This window comes from Cylas formicarius, unplaced genomic scaffold, assembly GCF_029955315.1.
Source record: "Cylas formicarius isolate icCylForm1 unplaced genomic scaffold, icCylForm1.1 PGA_scaffold_10__41_contigs__length_53128322, whole genome shotgun sequence".
Classification (NCBI taxonomy): Eukaryota; Metazoa; Arthropoda; class Insecta; order Coleoptera; family Brentidae; genus Cylas; species Cylas formicarius.
Genome location: NW_026844214.1, coordinates 11,482,343 through 11,500,073, shown reverse-complemented (window position 1 = coordinate 11,500,073; position 17,731 = coordinate 11,482,343). Strand labels below are relative to the sequence as shown.

Here is a 17,731-nt window from a genome sequence, read left to right as displayed (position 1 = left end):
AAAAATTGTAGTATTAAAGTATAAAATGCAACAAGTTTATACCTTTTACCCAACTTGTTGCATAATATACAATTTTCTATTTTCGACTCAAAATCAGTCACCATGTCGTGTACTATTACCTGCCATAAGTTCTTGCATTGAATTGCGCACTTTTTTTCGACATTGTGGGTGGCAATGTACGTCCATTCCATCTATATACATATATATGAATACAGCTGCACGAATGCTCATCACGGAGGTTTACTTAAGCGTTAAAATAACAAAGGCATGCCAAATTATTTTAGAGACCACCATAAAAAGCGTCATTAATGTCGTGGAGCATATCATCGATAATAATGAAAACTTGGGATCGGCTGAATCTGAATTGCTTAATTTGGCTTCGGCACGTAATGAATAGTTTGACTGCTCGTTTCATTTTGAACCTATGTTCCACTTTTGTGTGTCACAATTGTAAATGCAATGTTGGCTTCATTTGCTCAAAATATCCTTGTTTGTAATTTCACTTGGGTATCGCAACTAAATTTGCATTAATTATCCTCACCTAAACACAGGAGAATAATTAAATTTTGAAAACTACATCATCTAAGCAGGAACCTGCAGCTTCAGATATAAATAAGCGTCACCAGAATTATGTTGCGTAATGTAAATAACACGTATAATAAAAAAACAATGAAAATTAAAAAAGATTTCATCAAATTGATTTGGTGGTCATATTAGGTGATATTTTAAAAATTTTCCATAAAAAATGTAACTTTTGCTTTTCTAAAGTATGCTACCGAATTTGCCCATGAGTTGAATCGTAATTCATATTTTCTCCGCAAACTGTTGCTCCCAATATTCAAGAAATGCAATTTCCCAACGATCGAAACATACAGCAATATCAAAAAAATAACCAAAACCATTTTTTTAAAAATTTTTGATCATTGCATGTCTCATAAATTAAAAAATTGATTTAGATCGCAACACATAGTTCACATATTTAACGTTTAGATGGAAAAATCAGATTTTCCCGAATTAGGATTTTTAATATTATATTAATATCTTATCAATTGCTGTTTTGAATTAATTTAATATTTGTTATATTGAAAGTACCCTTTCTCATGATAAGCCTTAGCTTTAGAAACAAAATTATTAAGCTGTCCAATATAAATCTAAATTGCTGCTTTATACTCGTCTCATATGTGAACGAAAATTTAGTATTTGACATAAAAGTTTTTTCTTTACAACAGCTAGAAGTTATAATATAATAATATAGGAGCACATAGGGGGTACCTCCCAGGGCCTCCCGTTTAAAATAAAATATTTAAATATTTTCTAGTTACTGTTTTCTGAAATAGACAATAATAAAGTACTTACCAGCATTGCTGTCGCAGCCAATCAAAAGAGGAAGATTCGCCTGCTCACAGGAGGGGCGGCATTCTGGACGCCCTCTAGAGCGGCCTGGGACACAACGGGCCCATCTGGTGGCCTAAGTGCTTGGACGCCCGCGAGGGCGCCCCCCTTTAATACCAATACCAATACCAAGTACTTACCAGCGTCACACTTAGAAAAAGGGTTTTATCAAAACATTACAATTTAGGTACACTTTTGTCAGAGCAAAAGGCTTTAGATTTAACAAATAATAATAGTAACAAAATAATTTTTAGATTATAAATTCTACATCAAATTAATTTGCTGTGCCAAGCACCACTTTCTTAGTTACAGATAATATGCTTTCGTCAAACGTACAACACTATGAAATTGGAATGCTTTCCATAATGAACAATATCTCAAAGGGAATAATCATTTTGATTTGATCTTTTTTTTTGATTAGGCTGGATTGTAGAAAGGGTTTGTTTTGTCTCAGTAAAAATGCATTTCTGTCATGGGAAATTGGGGTTATTTTACTCGAAGAACTGCCCTTCAAAATACGCACTACAAAGTTCCGGACGCCTTACATACTAAGGTAAGGTCGCTTTTATAAAAATACTCTAGTAATAGGATACATTTTTCGTATAAGAGCATTCATGGCCCATTATTTACTCTTTTGCTAAGGTATGAATCTTGCATATTATGTAGAGAATACTAGAATAATAGAAACTAAAACTTACTGGACAAAAGTCCCCAAATGGGGCAAGCTTCCAGCGAAATCCTTTCTCTTAATTCCTATTTTCAGTGCTTTGGTTACTTCTTCCACCACCTGTTGGTATCTGGTTAGCTGAGGGTGGCTGTCTCTCGAGTGTCGTGAGATGGCTTTCTCAGTCGGGTTTTCCGTAATCTTTATAATATGGAGATGAAGATTCTTCCAGGAAAATGAAGGAATTGAGGAAACAATACAGGCATTTTGGTATATCCTGCGCCTTTTGATAGTATCATAAATAACACTGCAGTTCATACTGCAGACTTTCATAGGTCGGTTCCTTGGAAGACCAACGGGTTTCAATATTTTCTGTATTCACACTATAGTCGAAAATTAAATGTAGTATGTTGAAAAGGTTCGACTCATAAATTCATAAAATACAATAGGTAAATGAACAATATGTCGGCAGCTCTGTTAGTAATTGATAGTTCGCTATATAAGGCAGAAAATATAATAAGGCAGAAAAGTGTTGAAAATAAATAAATAATATATATATATATATATATATATATATATATATATATATATATATATATATATATATTCTTACGTATTGATTCACGGATGGAAAAATGTGATGACACTATATTCCGGGATATCATCCGTTCGCTCGTTGAACTCCGACTGGAATCCTGCAAATCCTGCATCCGACTGGAATCCTGCAGACGTTTCGCCAAAATCTCACTTGGCATCTTCAATGCTCTCGCTCCGAAAACACTTCGAACACAGTGTATATATATATATATATATATATATATATATATATATATATATATATATATATATATATATATATATATATATATATATATATATATATATATATATATATATATATATATATATATATATATATATATGATGACACTATACTCCGGGATATCATCCGTTCGCTCGTAGAACTCCGACTGGAATCCTGCAAATCCTGCATCCGACTGGAATCCTGCAGACGTTTCGCCAAAATCTCACTTGGCATCTTCAATGCTCGCGCTCCGAAAACACTTTGAACACGGAGCGCGAGCATTGAAGATGCCAAGTGAGATTTTGGCGAAACGTCTGCAGGATTCCAGTCGGATGCAGGATTTGCAGGATTCCAGTCGGATGCAGGATTCCAGTTGGAGTTCAACGAGCGAACGGATGATATCCAGGAGTATAGTGTCATCACATTTTTCCATCCGTGAATCAATACGTCAATCAATATATATATATATATATATATATATATATATATATATATATATATATATATATATATATATATATAATGTAATTGTATGCGAGTTAATTCTGCCCAGTGAGTAAGCAAAATTTATATTATTATATAATTATAATACGCTATAAGTCTTTTGAAAACATTGTAAATCAGTAACTAACGAAAGTATTGAGAAAAAATCAAAATTATTCCAGAGATTTATCGCAGTTAATTAACAAAATGAAAACAATGTAATACGTACATAAATTATTGGGATATTATAATAACCCGGATCGGTAGAAGTTTGGAGACATGATCATAGTAGTTGTACCTAGGGTATTGTGAATTTTTTCTTTGGCTCTCACTACCCACCCCAATGATTCTATCAGTTCTATTCGAAACTTTCCTAAAAATGGTTTCGATTACGTTAGGCTTCGAAATATTGGTTTCGTTTATGACATCGACAAAATTTGGCAGATTAGAAATCGGTATTCTCGAATTTTTGCTTCGCCGGATTAAAGAGTTCTCAAATTTCTTAAAAACTAATTCCGAACGATTGTTGCGTTATCTTCGCTTTTCACTTTTTGATTTTCCTGGTTGCTCAGAGCTTCAGATTCTGAACTTGATCGCTTCAAGTTAGATAGCAGCAGCTGTTCGTCCACCACCCGAGAAATTATGTACAAATTGTTACAGTTTATGCCAGTCAGGTTGTTTATATATACGTCAAGCTCATGAATCGGCTTCGAGTCGATCAGGCTATCATTAAAAGGCAGTTGCTTGTGTTTAACTAAGTTTCACCAATATCACTTACCAACAAAGCATTCAAACTTTTACCTATTGTGGTTGGTGAAAAGTCTGTAAATGAATGAAAACTGCCTATAGCAAAACTCTGTATAAAGCAAAACGTATAATGTTATATATGTATATGTTAAGGGTTGAATAACATTTTTCGGTAACTTCATAATTTTTTTTTGTTTTGTTTTGGGTTAACTTTTTATTTTCGCGCTGTGTATACAATACCCCCACCATACCCAACCTTGGTTAAGCCGCGCGAAAAGACAGACTTGCGTGAGCGTCCGTAGTGCGAACCACGAAAAAACAAGCTCTCTTCTGTGACCGGTTCGCGAGAACCCCGCGCTGTGTTGTGGTCCTTACCACCCCCAACCCACCAGAAAATACTCCTAAGAAAACCCGGCCGGGCAGACGACGACGCGGGAAACCATCAAGGTGGGTGATTAACCGTTTCGGGTGTTATATGTCCTACCGTTTTCTTGCCGCTCTTTCTCGTTTAAATTTTGAGGGTGATTTACAATCACCTTCCCCCAACCCTTTACAGTATATATAATGTAAAATGTATTACGAACAAAATTTGTTGTACTATTAGGTCTCCATACAGAGCTATGTATTAATCCACTCTGTATAACGAATTTCTCACTCTTTATAACGAAAGAAAAAAGGGCACATCAGGTAACAAAGTAAGGAATGTAGGTCGACTTGTAATTAATAGAGTCTCTTACCTTCTCAGAATTCCTTACCCTAATAATCTAATTACCGAGAACCTGGTCGTCCTAAGTGTTTTTCTCGTAATAAGCGATTATGTTAATGCCTTTATCGGTATGTATAAAAGCACACCATTGTTTCAATCAGTTTTAATTTGACTTAGTGAATACGACGACCATGGCGAGTAAGCGAAAAATTTTATCTCTAGATGATAAAGTTGCTTTAATTCTGGAGATAGAACGGGGAGAAAAGAAAAGTGATGTGGGACATCGATACGGACTTGCACCGTCGACTGTATCCACGATTTGGAAGTGCAAAGAAAAAATCATTCTGGCTGAAGCGGCAGGCAGTTCTAGTAAAAAACTAAGAAAGCCAAAATTTTAAGATTTGGATCGTGTTGCTGTTGCAGTGGCTCCTCTTTAGACCTATCGTAAAACTAAAAGCAGAAAATTTTGCTGAACAGCTTGACATTATCGATTTCAAGGCTTCGGAAGGATGGTTGGGAAAGTTCAAACAGAGACATGGTGTAAATTATGGACAGATAAGTGGCAAATCCCGTGAAGTCCACAGAAACGTCACTAATCAGGATTTGCCTACAACAGCAGACTTGACAGAGGAAGCCATATTACAACAAGCAAGAAAGGGCGAGGAAGAGCACCAAGAGAAAGAAAAAGAAAAAGTTGATCTGGGATCACCACCAACCATTCAACAAGCCCTATATTCAGTTAAGCTGCTAGAGAAAGTTTTATATGTATCATGGGGAAAATGCCCCTCTCGAAGATATGGTTAAAATACAAGCCAAAGTACGAGATGCGTATTGACATACTAAAAAAATTCAAAAGAAAATGACCGATTATTTGAAACATTAGTGTAGTTCTTAAATATTTATAGAAAATGTCCATAAGTAGATGCTCAAATATGTATATAAAATAATTACATATTACAGATCACATATGTGTATTGTTATTTTGCAAGTGCCTATAACTCGTTATAACGAAAAAAAAAAGCAGTCCCTTCAATTTCGCTATACAGAGTTTCGACTGTATTATATAAATTTCACACTGAACAAAACTAAAAAAGTATCTGTTTCGTATATTAATACTCCGCTTTAAATAACTTTTTGATTATTGAAATTTTATCTTATAATGATTGTGATAGTAAATTCGCTTGATAAAAATTTTTCAAAAAATATTAATAAAGTACTAAACCCTAATATAAAATCGGGTTATCGACTGGTGGTTATTCTCAATTCTAATTATACTAAATTTGCTATTTTATAGGGTGACTAAATTTTACACCGCCCAGATATTTCGATTTTTTTTTTAATGTAAAATAAAACCCAAAATTAAACAATTTTTTGCCTATAGAAGTATTAAAATTGCATGAGCCCTAAATTTCCACATTCAAAGCGTATGTAAAGCAATAAGAGGAGATATGCGAATGCATATAGCTTCTAATTAATATTGTTCTAACAAATACGATGCGGAATTTTTAGACAGTTCTACATTACCATGACCAAGTATCAGTATAACATTGTTCGACATTCTTTATAAATCATTGCAATAATAATAAATGCGGAAGTGTAAAAATTATGACTTTTACAATTCTCATCTTCAATAAAAATTTGGTAGAATATTAACACGGTTTCTGTTTTATTTAAAACTTGCGAAAATTATTGAATTTTGATGCTTTTAAGGTAATAATCTTCAACAAGATTTTGACCCTGATTTCTGATTCTCGGCTAACCTGTAATCAAATAACTCAAACTGGAGCGGCACCGGCGTGATAGGAAACTGAGTCAAATTTTACGAATAAAATCGCAGGCATGTAATTATATACATTTATATAAATGGGATACTGGGATGGGTCTCGTTGTTTAATTACTTTATTTACCGATATAATTCTTAGTGACATTATTATCATTTTATTAATTATTTGATGACCGCACAATAATTTTAAATATAAAATTTATAAGATTGTCTCAGGGTAAAAATTAGTCAAAATATGTTACAAGCACTTAGTTTCGAAGAAAGACGATAAAATGATGAAAATATTTCAAAGTAAAACGAATCACCCTCAAAAACCTAAGCAGAAAGAAGAATTCAAAAATAATGTAATACGATCTCTAATTACACTGATCACCTATAAGTACTTAACGCGTATGACAATGAAAATATTGCCATCTCTACTCGTCTCCGTCTAAATAAAATTTGCCAACTGTATTTTCGGTATGTAATCGCACCCATTGACAGTTTAGAATGAGTTCGCTGGTGCGAAAATATAAAAATTAATAATAATTAATATAACATATAATAAAAATATAAATAGTTGATGCTGTAAGCTACAAGAGAAAAATATTTTCCTATTGAAATAAAATACTCGCAAGATATGCCACAAGTTATATAGAAAATATAATATAGAAAATATTATTCATAGTACTTTGAAACTGACTGTTCAAAAAATATGAAATACCATATTTATAATATAGTGCCACCCGCTTGACTGCTTTTCAGTTTAGTACAAAATTTATAATTGTATATAGAAACCCAATATTCTATTAAATAATTCAATATGATAACGAAAATACTTACAAAGTCAGCTTTCCCCATAATGGCGGTGTCTTCAAGTTAGTCGCGAATTGTTCAATATCAATTTGTAGAGAGAAATCGGATTAAATTTTAGAGGTCCCAGGACATAAACCAGCAACCTCGCTTCTCCTGTTTCTGATATGTTAACGCTCACTAATTGCATTCTGCAGTTTGTAGCTGTAGTAAATCTGCATTTTTTTATGTAAATAAGGAAAATATTTTTTAATGTTTGTTTTATATTTAAATTGCCACACCCAAGTATTTGTAAGCGAATATGCTATAGTATAGTACGTAGTATAGATATCACTATCGAGTTAAAAAAATGACAATAATGTAGCCAAGTATTATATCTCCCTTGTGTATCAAAATATATAAATATTTTCAATTACACAGGATGTTTCACAAAAACGTAAGATTAAGCAAGAAGCTTTTAAATAAAAAGCGCTGACAATTCTCATTTTTCCGAGAAATTTTTATATGACACCAAAATTGATTTTTAAGTTTTAAAGCAACTCTCATAATAAAATCAAAAGTGGTCCTAATGTATTACAAAGAGTTTTGTAAAGCAGCTAAGTAAATATACATTTCGTTGACACCCTTTAAAATTAAAACAATTATTAAAATATAATACAATAAAAAAACGCCTGAATACTTTTTTTTAAAGGTCTACGGACATAGGGATTATTTATTAATGTAATATATCCGTGCTCTAACTGTTTTTGCGAAAACCTAGACTGAGCTTCGTTAGAAGCAAACAATATTTTACTTAATATTATCATATCCAATATCAACGAACGTGGAAATGCTGTTTTATTTTTCATTATATTGATACGTGTGGATATTGGAGGCCACCGTGACAATGTTATTCGTGGTTTTTTACGACAGCATTTGATTCAATTTGGATAATTTATCACATCGTGTTGATTGACTCCAAGACGTGTCAATAATAATCATCTGATTATAATATTATTTATTTATTATTCTCTCTAAAATAAGTAAGGGAGGCCTGACTATTAAATAATTAAGACTGTTATAAGTACGATTTTCAAAAATTAAGGCCGAGAGAATAAATAATTCCAGACAGGGTCGTTAAACATTACCCGAAGTAAATTAAAGTGAGCGTCTTTGATTAACGATTCCAAAGAAATGCAGCAATATAAATTATATTTGAGCTGGAGAATCGGCCAAAATTTTCGAGTTAATTTTTAAGATAAATTTTCGCCGTTAGTGAATAACTAAATTCATTTTTCGTAATAACTAAAGAAAGGGAATATCAAATTATATTAAAAAATTATTTAATGAAAAGTATCAGAAAAGTTAATTTAATTAAATTAGTGTACACTGGACGTTTCACGGTTTGGTACTTTAGACGTTTACAGCGAACGGTATATTGGATTTTTCTGAAAATTTGGTTAATTCCATAAATATTAACAAATTTTATATGAGACACCTTGAATATTATGGCATTTTCCGATCCGCCAGTACTTTATGATTGTTTTTGAATAACACGTTCTTATACCTATCTTAAGCGGTTTTCGAGAAAATAATTATGTTTTCAATTTTTCTGATCAAAACATAGCTTCAATTAAATTTTTATTAGTCAGATACCGGAGCTAGCAGAAAGTTAAATTTTTTGACAGGGAGAAATCGAACGGAACTTCATAATATCGACATTTGTTGTATATTAAACAGGGTTGTCAAAGCTAATGATTTACCTACGAGATACAAAAATAGTTAAAAGGGCATTTTATTAATTGAGCAAATTCCAAGAGCAAATTAAATTCTCTTTCGGGTGATGTATCGTTTGGTTTCTGAAATAAAAGCAAGATGATCTGCAAACTTAATTACTTTGGCATCTTTTTGGTGTTAAATAATTCATTTTACATTTCATTAAAGATTTACTCATTATTGATTGTAGTGCAAATTTTGTAGATAAAGTTGGTTCAAAATGAAAGGAAACTTAATGCTGTTGTTTTAATGAATTTGTTTACTGTGCATGGACAATGCAACCATATAATAGGCAGAATATGCAAAAAATTAAATGAAAGGCAACCTGATTTACAACACATGAGCACTAGAAAATTTGTAAAAATTAAGAAAAACTTTGGTTTGAAACTAAAGAATATGAAAAAGTATAACTTCAAACGAAGAAAATGATTGGGATATTTTCATGCCTATCCAAGTAGTTCGATTCGTACCGCAGCAGATAATTTGGTTATTGCATGCAGCTCCATTTATAGAATTTTGGTCGATCACGAGTTTCATCCATTTAAAGTTACGAAAGTTCAGGCACTGCTTGTTGTTTATGCTAAGAGAGGAGGATATTCTTTGTCTGTCCAAAATTATTTCGACTAAAAAAACAAAATTTTCAATCAGTCTCAGTCAGGCTCTGAAGAAGCCAATTGGATAATTGCCGAAACATCAGCAAGTTCGATTCATCAGCAACCGACGCATCAGTGTTTTTTTGTAAATGATGTAAATTATTATAAGAAGCCATTGTGGGAAGGTTTAATAAACGGTCAATTTGTTATTAACCAAACGAACCAAAACTTACTGTATTATCTTGTAACAAGCAAAACACATAATTTTGTACAGAAACTTCAATACTATTTACAAAACTTCTGGATTTCTCCTGCCTCCGTTGTTGTTGAAGCGAACTTACTTACGTTTCGACAATCTGAACTAAATTTCCTTTGAAATCACATTTCTTGCGTGGCATGAGGATTGTCAACACACCGATTGAAAATACCCTTTCCTGAAAATTTTGCTTTGTCGGTCCAAATAATTTTTGGACAGAAAAACAGTATCTTCCTCTCTCTGGTAAATTTAAATAGATGGATTCTTTGATCGTGAAAAATTCTATAAACCGAGCCGCTTGCAATACCCAAATTATCGAATCGAATGGAACCATTTGGATAGACTTGAAAATATGCCAAAACACTAAATACATTTTTTTCGTTTTCGTTAAGGTGGGGGTAAAGTCTGTTCATAGATATAAGAAAGTGACTAACTGATACGAATTAAGCAAAGATTCAGGCAAGCTGCAAGAATGAAATAGGGCCGAAAAGGTCCGTACTTTGCTTAGAATTTAATTATTTGGGTTTTTTTTTTTGGGAAAGATACTAAACAATATTTATTTATTTATGTATGTATTTATGTTTAAATCTAAAATAAAATTACAAATTATTTTTATTACCTACTTAAATTACTTAAAATTATTCACATGGTATATCAGTATCACTATCGCTATCATCGCCTGTTCTAATTATTAATTGTTCTATATTATTTGCAATATGGATATACGATTCTTCTGCTCTTTCTATACGTTTAACAGAATTTGCCCAACTTTGTGGAGGGATGTTAAAAACTTCGGTTTCTATAAGTTTGAGGACATTGGAGTTAACACGGCGAAAAACATTGTTACGACAAATGGCAGATTTCAGTTGGTGCCAAACATGTTCAATTGGATTAAATATACAGTAGAAAGGTTAACTTAAAACTGTATGCCCTAAATATTTTGCATAATTATCACAGACGTATTCCTTTTGTAGGTTCAAGCTTTGTAGAACCTCAATTAATTGCTTTTTGGTATAATCTTCGAGAAAATAAATGTCTACTGTCTACTGTGATTACTTGCATTGTCTATTACAATTACGCTATTAAGAGGAATGTTTGGAACTAGTTTGTTTTTAAACCAACTTTCAAATAAATCAGCGGGTTCATGGTAATCCAGAGAAGAATCTTTAATATTTTTCGCAGACAGACAAAGTCCATTTGGAATCCAACCATCTTTAGAGCCAAAATAGTTATTCTTTTTGATGGCGCGTTTGTTTTCTTATCAGTTGAGTCAACCCAACCCTTTTAAGGGGTATCATAAATGTCGAACTAGGTTTCATCCAAGTATTGCCCTTTGTTGTTTTCTGTAAATCCCAATTTTTTCTAGATATCCCAGTCACCATTTCCGAATTCTAAGAGATTCCATTAAAACTTGCCTTTTGTCAATTTTTTTAAATCTAAAACCCATGTGTTGAATACACTTCCATAAGGTAGTTTTGCCACATTTAACATCGGTTTCATCTTTTTCAATCGACCTAATTAAGATATCTAATGTAGGCACGCCTTGTTCCTCGTATAACTGATAAATTTTACGCCGTATTATATCTTGATCACTTACATCTACACTCGACAAAATATCAGCATCGCTTCTTTTTTTCCTCGCTGAAATGGGGTTATTCACAATTTTCATTCCATTCCATTTTCAATAATTTACTCTTAGAATATGTGTGTGAATTACGTTAAAAAATGCCACCATTTTTGTGTCTGCTACGCAAATCGTTAGTTTCGACCAACCCTGTATAATATAGAACTAATTTCGATATTAACGTTTTATGCCAAAATTTTAATTTTCCACTGGCTCTAGTGTGGTAGTAACGAATATTTGAAGCTATGTTTTGGTCGAAAAAAATTAAGAAAATAATTATTTTTGTTGAAGACAGCTGAAACCTATTATTCAAAAACAATCATAAAGTATTAGCGGATCTCAAAATGCAATAATATCCAATGATGTCCCATTTAAAATTTCAATGTTGATGCTACTTTTTCGGAGAAGTGGCAACGCAGTATTAAAAATAATTTAAATCGATAGAGCATCGCCGCTTATGGAGCTAACCAAATGATCAGAACAATCCAATGTACTTTTCGTCGTAAAGGTCTAAAGTATCATCAACCGTGAAACACCCATACATATACGTAGAGAATATGGCCAGGGCTGGACTTTGTTGGGAATATATTTGTGGAAAAGTCGATTGATCAGTGGGTTTTATTGGAAAAAAAAAGAGTTCTAAAATGGTAAAATGACTTTAAATTCACAATATTGAAACCCAATGCACAGAAACTTTAAATTCCTGTTTTTCATATTTATTAAAAAAGAATGGATGGATGAAAAAAAAAGGATTTTTTAATAATAATTTCTACTACGGAGGAGCTAAGCCCGTGACATTCGGATTTAGTGTGGGTAAGTTTATGCAAATAGATATGATGACATTAAGTAAAAATACAAGACAAGTGAAAATCTGAATAATATGGGGTAATTATATAACAAAAAAAACCTTTAAATAGGTGGTAAAATAACCACGTTCTGTAATCGTATTTTTGTAAATTGCAAAATTGTACAATTAATTGTGCATTAGATTTATAAATATTCAATAGCCCATATTTTGTTACAGATTAAAATGTTAGTTCAAACTTATCCAATATGGATTACCCAGCATTATATACAGATAGTTAATATTACATAGACGAGGCAGTAAACAACACGCTTTTCCGCCATGAAAACGTAACAGTTATAAACAAGGAAGACGTTTCCCAATTTAAAGATAAATTAATTGTATCGTGCAATTTAAATAAATGGCGGATACAATTAAATGGCTGAACGAACAAGACGCATCTGTAAATGTAAATAGACATTAAGTTGAACATTGTGTAGAAGGTACGGTTTGAGTTTTGCTTTTGTTTTGTCCTGACAGGGTAAAATTGCCGGCATAAACCAAATGGCGTTTCGTTGACGTAACCATAAATACGAAGCAAAATAAAGCATTCGTATTAAAATTTAAATTTCTATTGTCTCGTCTAATTGTCTTATTTATCTCCAGAAGACGGCTGAAATCGGTTCACGAATTCTGAATCATGCATTAGTTTCCGAATGTTTAACGTTAGTTTAGTTTGATTAAAAGGCAAATTTTTCAGATATCCACAAACCAATTAAAAAAATAGGTAAAATATATGAAGCAAATAATATTTAATATAAGTATGACCGACTCATGATACATTAATATGGTTTTTGAGATCCTTTCTATGCGACGATTAAGAAAAAATGTATTGTAAATATGGGAAATCAAAAAAAGTGTGTAGGTGATAAGTTCATTTCATTTCATCATTTTGCGGTTACGATTCTCTATCACAAAATTCATATCATTCAAGGATTCCCATAGCAGTTTTCTACTGTTTTTTGGAAATAATGTTGATGGAATTGCTCAACATATGGTCTATGACTATAAATGAGCATTAAATCTGGTCGTACTGAATGGAATTCCCGTATTAGTAGTTAATAAGAAATAGGCTTTGTTTCAAATTAAAATTACTTCTTTAACCTTCAATTCCCCCCCTAAATTTGCAGGGTAGAGTTCTCCAAACCATATACCGAGTTTGTAATAAATACTCCGGTATTTAAGTCTGGTAAATTTTTGATGAAGATCAAATCACACGATTACCTTGCTTGGGTTTCTCTTTGTAACCCTCAATCAGTAGATTCGCAATTCCGCAATGGCGTTGCAGAACCGTACTTTGGGACTTCGTGCAGACAAATTCTGAAAGCTGATGGATTTGTGTAGAATTGTCATCGGTGAGATTTTTAGATTATTATTAATCCATGCATTGAAAAATCCATTCTTGCTTTAAAATGTTTATTATAAATATAAATGAAGGAGTAAATTTGGTTATAAAACAGTGTTAGAATATTTATAAAAAAAAAGCTATTCTACATCAAAATAATCATTATCGCCACTGGACTCGTCCTCCACATTAATAATTGAACTGAGGTGGCTTTTACTTGATGAAAATCCAATTATCAAAATAAATAAGAGCTAAAAGTTCAGATTTTCAAGAAATTATATATTTTGACATGACAATTGTTTCGACAACACCGGGTCTTTATCAAATGTTTGATATTCTCCACATTAATAATTCATTCTGGCACTAATCGACTTCTGTAAACATATTCTTCTTCGATGACATGTTCAACACATTTTTTCCAACTATAAGCAGATATTTTTTTTTACTTCACTTCTAATTAATTCTATTGCCCCAGAACTAAATTTCGGCGAGGCGTTGTTTCTTCTTAAGCTGGGTTTCAGCTGTCCCCACGTCAGTTTCATCGGATTAAATTTGCAATGATATGGTGGAAGACGGACAATTTTGAATCACCGCTCCATGTCCAACTTGTCCACATTATACTTCTTATCAAACGTTGCCGTCTTAAGAACTTCCAATAACTGTTTCTTTGTGTAAAATACAACAGTCCGCACGGCACAGTTCTTGTAGGCTAACATCCTAAATACGGCCCTGGCCTGTGGTGCACGTGCTGAAAAGAATAGTCCCTTCCACTTTACAACAGGTCTCAAACTCATTCCGAAGTGAAAACCATAAAAGTTTTTAAAAACGGTATGTCGTTTGGAGAACTCTACGTGCCTTCACCAGATTCCTATTTCCAAAAGAGTCGACCAACGAATTTTTCATTTCTAAATTGAGAAAACTTATACAAAACATAAAATCTATATTTCAATTTTAAGAATACATACATTAAACTATTTATTACAAATTTATATCATCTATGACTAAAGTTATATTAAATAATTAAAACTTAATAATCACACGGCCAATAGCGTTTTTTTATATAATCTCTACAGAAATATTGTTCACATATTTTCGAATTTATTCCAGAAACACAAGGTGGGGCAGGAGTTTTTTCTTTCTTATTTATGCCAAATATTGTGAAGGCATTCTCTTTAAATTACATACATGATTCTAATTTCAAACTAACCAAATAAATTGATTCTATATATTATCGCAGGTAATATTCGCTGCTTCGATTCGCTTAATAAATTAATTCCACATTCAGTTTATTTAACTTCCGAACTATTGTTTATTCAAAATCGTTTTCATTATTACTTCATACTATTCAAACAATTCCGGAATTGTTTATGGTAGCGCTTATTCCCTTGAGTAAAAATTATTCTAAGTTTAAGTAATTCCGATGGTGTTGACTGAACTTTTTGCAAACTAAATTAAAATAAACAGTTTTGATTAATGTTTTCTAACAATAGCAACAGAATAAATTATATTTGAGTTACACGCCAAGACAAAGTTTTCAGTAAATATTAACACCTGAACCTTTTAATTTAAACTTCCTAGAAAGTTTCGTTCTTTAATCTCGGTACCTGAGATTTTGGTTGAATATTAAACAAGAGGAAATGGCTGAGGTATTAGTGGGATAACCGGATAAAAAACTAAAGTTCATTTGGGAGCTCCCAGGAAAGTATACCGGGCGTCCAAAAAATTTTCGGAACTAGATAAAAATATAAAAATCAAAACATTTTTTTTACGAGAACCAATCTAGTGCAAACTTATGGCACGGTCAACAATGTAAATGAATTAATGTTTTGTACGATCGTAGAAAATATTAAACAATTTTGATATAAGCCACTTTAGTCACGTGAGTACGGCAGTGAATAAATTTGTGTTGTTTTGAAAAACCGCATTCAAAATCTAATAGAATGGGAATAGAATAGAATAAGCATATCAAAAACTTGTTCCTTAATAATAAAAGATTTTTCCAAAGGTTTGCTGTTTGGCGCAACCGCCACAATGGCAAGAAAAACTTAATATCGTAAAATATTTGACCCTCTTTTAAATTCCATTTTAGTGTGTATTTGTTGAACAGTGGGTTAAATGATATATTTTAATAATACTGGCGTGATCTATTTATTTTTTATATTTAAGTTTTCCGATTTATTTATTCATTCATTCATTATTATTCATTTATTATTATTTTATTCAAGGTCGGTCCAAACTCCCACAAGCGTCATGTTTTATTACGTTCCAGGGCTAAAATATCTGTGAAAGAACTTTTAAAAAGCCGAAGTAGCACGAATCAGGGCATGAATTTGTCTTATAAGTTTATTACCGCATTCAATCTAATTCCTGTAGCACATTGCTTTGACACCATCCATTGAGTTAATTGAGAAATTAAAAATATTTCATACAACAAAAGGGATTGCCTGTATTCTCTTTAACAATGATTTATAAAGGGAAGCTTTAGATTTTAGATGAAAACCATATTTTCACAAATACATATTATTTTCGAAATTTTAACCCCTTCGCATAGCAAAACAAGAACGTATCCGCAGTAACACAGTGCACCAGACTTTATACTATTAAACCCTTCCTGTTTCCCTTTTATTTTCTTTTCATAACGATCTAGAGACAAAAGCGAAAAGCTTCGAAGCACCCGGAAAGTTAAGTAAATAAGTCGAGCCGCCTCAAAGAGAATTCCTCTATGAAAAGTAATTTCACACAAGGCCAGATAGCATAATAATCTTAAATGAAATAAAGGCCACCAGCGTGCGGAGATAACAATGTTTAATAACTCTGTTCCAACTTGGTCGCTATTTCCATTTTCGTAAATATTTTAATAGTTCCATTTCAGTCTAATCGAATCCTAAGTCTCGCTATAATGAAATAAAAACATGACAACTAGCGGGTGCGAAACTTGAACTATAATAGTAAGATAAACTAAGCAGCCTAAAGCCAAAATGACTATTTCGGATGAGGAAATACTGATTACTTGTAAAGTTGTACAAGCCCGTATTTCTTGATTTAAAACTAGAAAACTTATAAAAAGGAAACCTAGGAGGATGCAAGAAGTTGATGAACTGCTTCAGTCATTCATCAAGTTCTTTTTCCTTACTTCTATGGCCACGACTATCAGGATCATTAGGCCAATCCCATTCTTAAGTTGGTTTTAACTAAGTACTTGTACAAACTTTATACAGGTGAATCTTTAACTAATTTTAAGATAAATAGTTCATCTGCAACGCAACGGCTTGCTTTTTAAGCTACAGGGCGCGCATCTGCATCAGTAACTTCCCAATTAGACAAAATTCGAGTTACTGGATGTATTGATAATGAGAATCTGAGATATTAACTTTTTTTCAACTTATCTGTGTCGCACTGTATAACGTTCTTGACTATTCAATACTATTTCCATTCAATTTTAAATACACGTACTCTTAACAGTTTGAATGACAATGAATTATAGAAGGTATTTCGAGCACGAACTTCCTAGGTATATAGAAGAAGTTGATTTAGAATCGAGAAACAGATTGAAGTTCATATGAACATTTTCAAATGACTCAAAGTTTGAGTAAATACTTCATTAACATTTAATTAACACTCCAATCAAACAAGAAAATTTCAGACCACTTATTAGTGTGTCTACCCGGTATATCAAATTCTACTCTCACAATTAGGATCTCGGTAACGGTAAAAGATGCAGGGTGACTTAAATTAGGGCAAAGTTGCGCATCGGTGAGTTAAATAATGTTCTGTTTTAAAATTGAAGTTATTTTTGTTACTGCCGGAAATATGGCGGAAAATCTGAAACTTCCAGTTTTCGTTTTTAATTTTTTATGTCATTATTTTGAAACTTAGGAAAAATCTGTAAATACACTCTCATGGGAACTTTTTAGGCTTCATCTTATGGCCAGGTTTAAAATC

At 32.3% G+C, this 17,731-nt stretch overlaps 1 protein-coding gene across 1 annotated transcript in view; it reads left to right on the top strand.

The window, feature by feature from the left end:
• Positions 1-4,391: 4,391 nt before the first annotated feature.
• Positions 4,392-17,731, top strand: part of LOC132701014 (equilibrative nucleoside transporter 3-like) — a 65,466-nt gene continuing 52,126 nt past the window's right edge. Inside the window, exon 1 of the mRNA XM_060668653.1 lies at positions 4,392-4,538. The gene's annotated coding sequence lies outside the window, so the exon portion shown is untranslated. The remainder of the gene's footprint in view (positions 4,539-17,731) is intronic.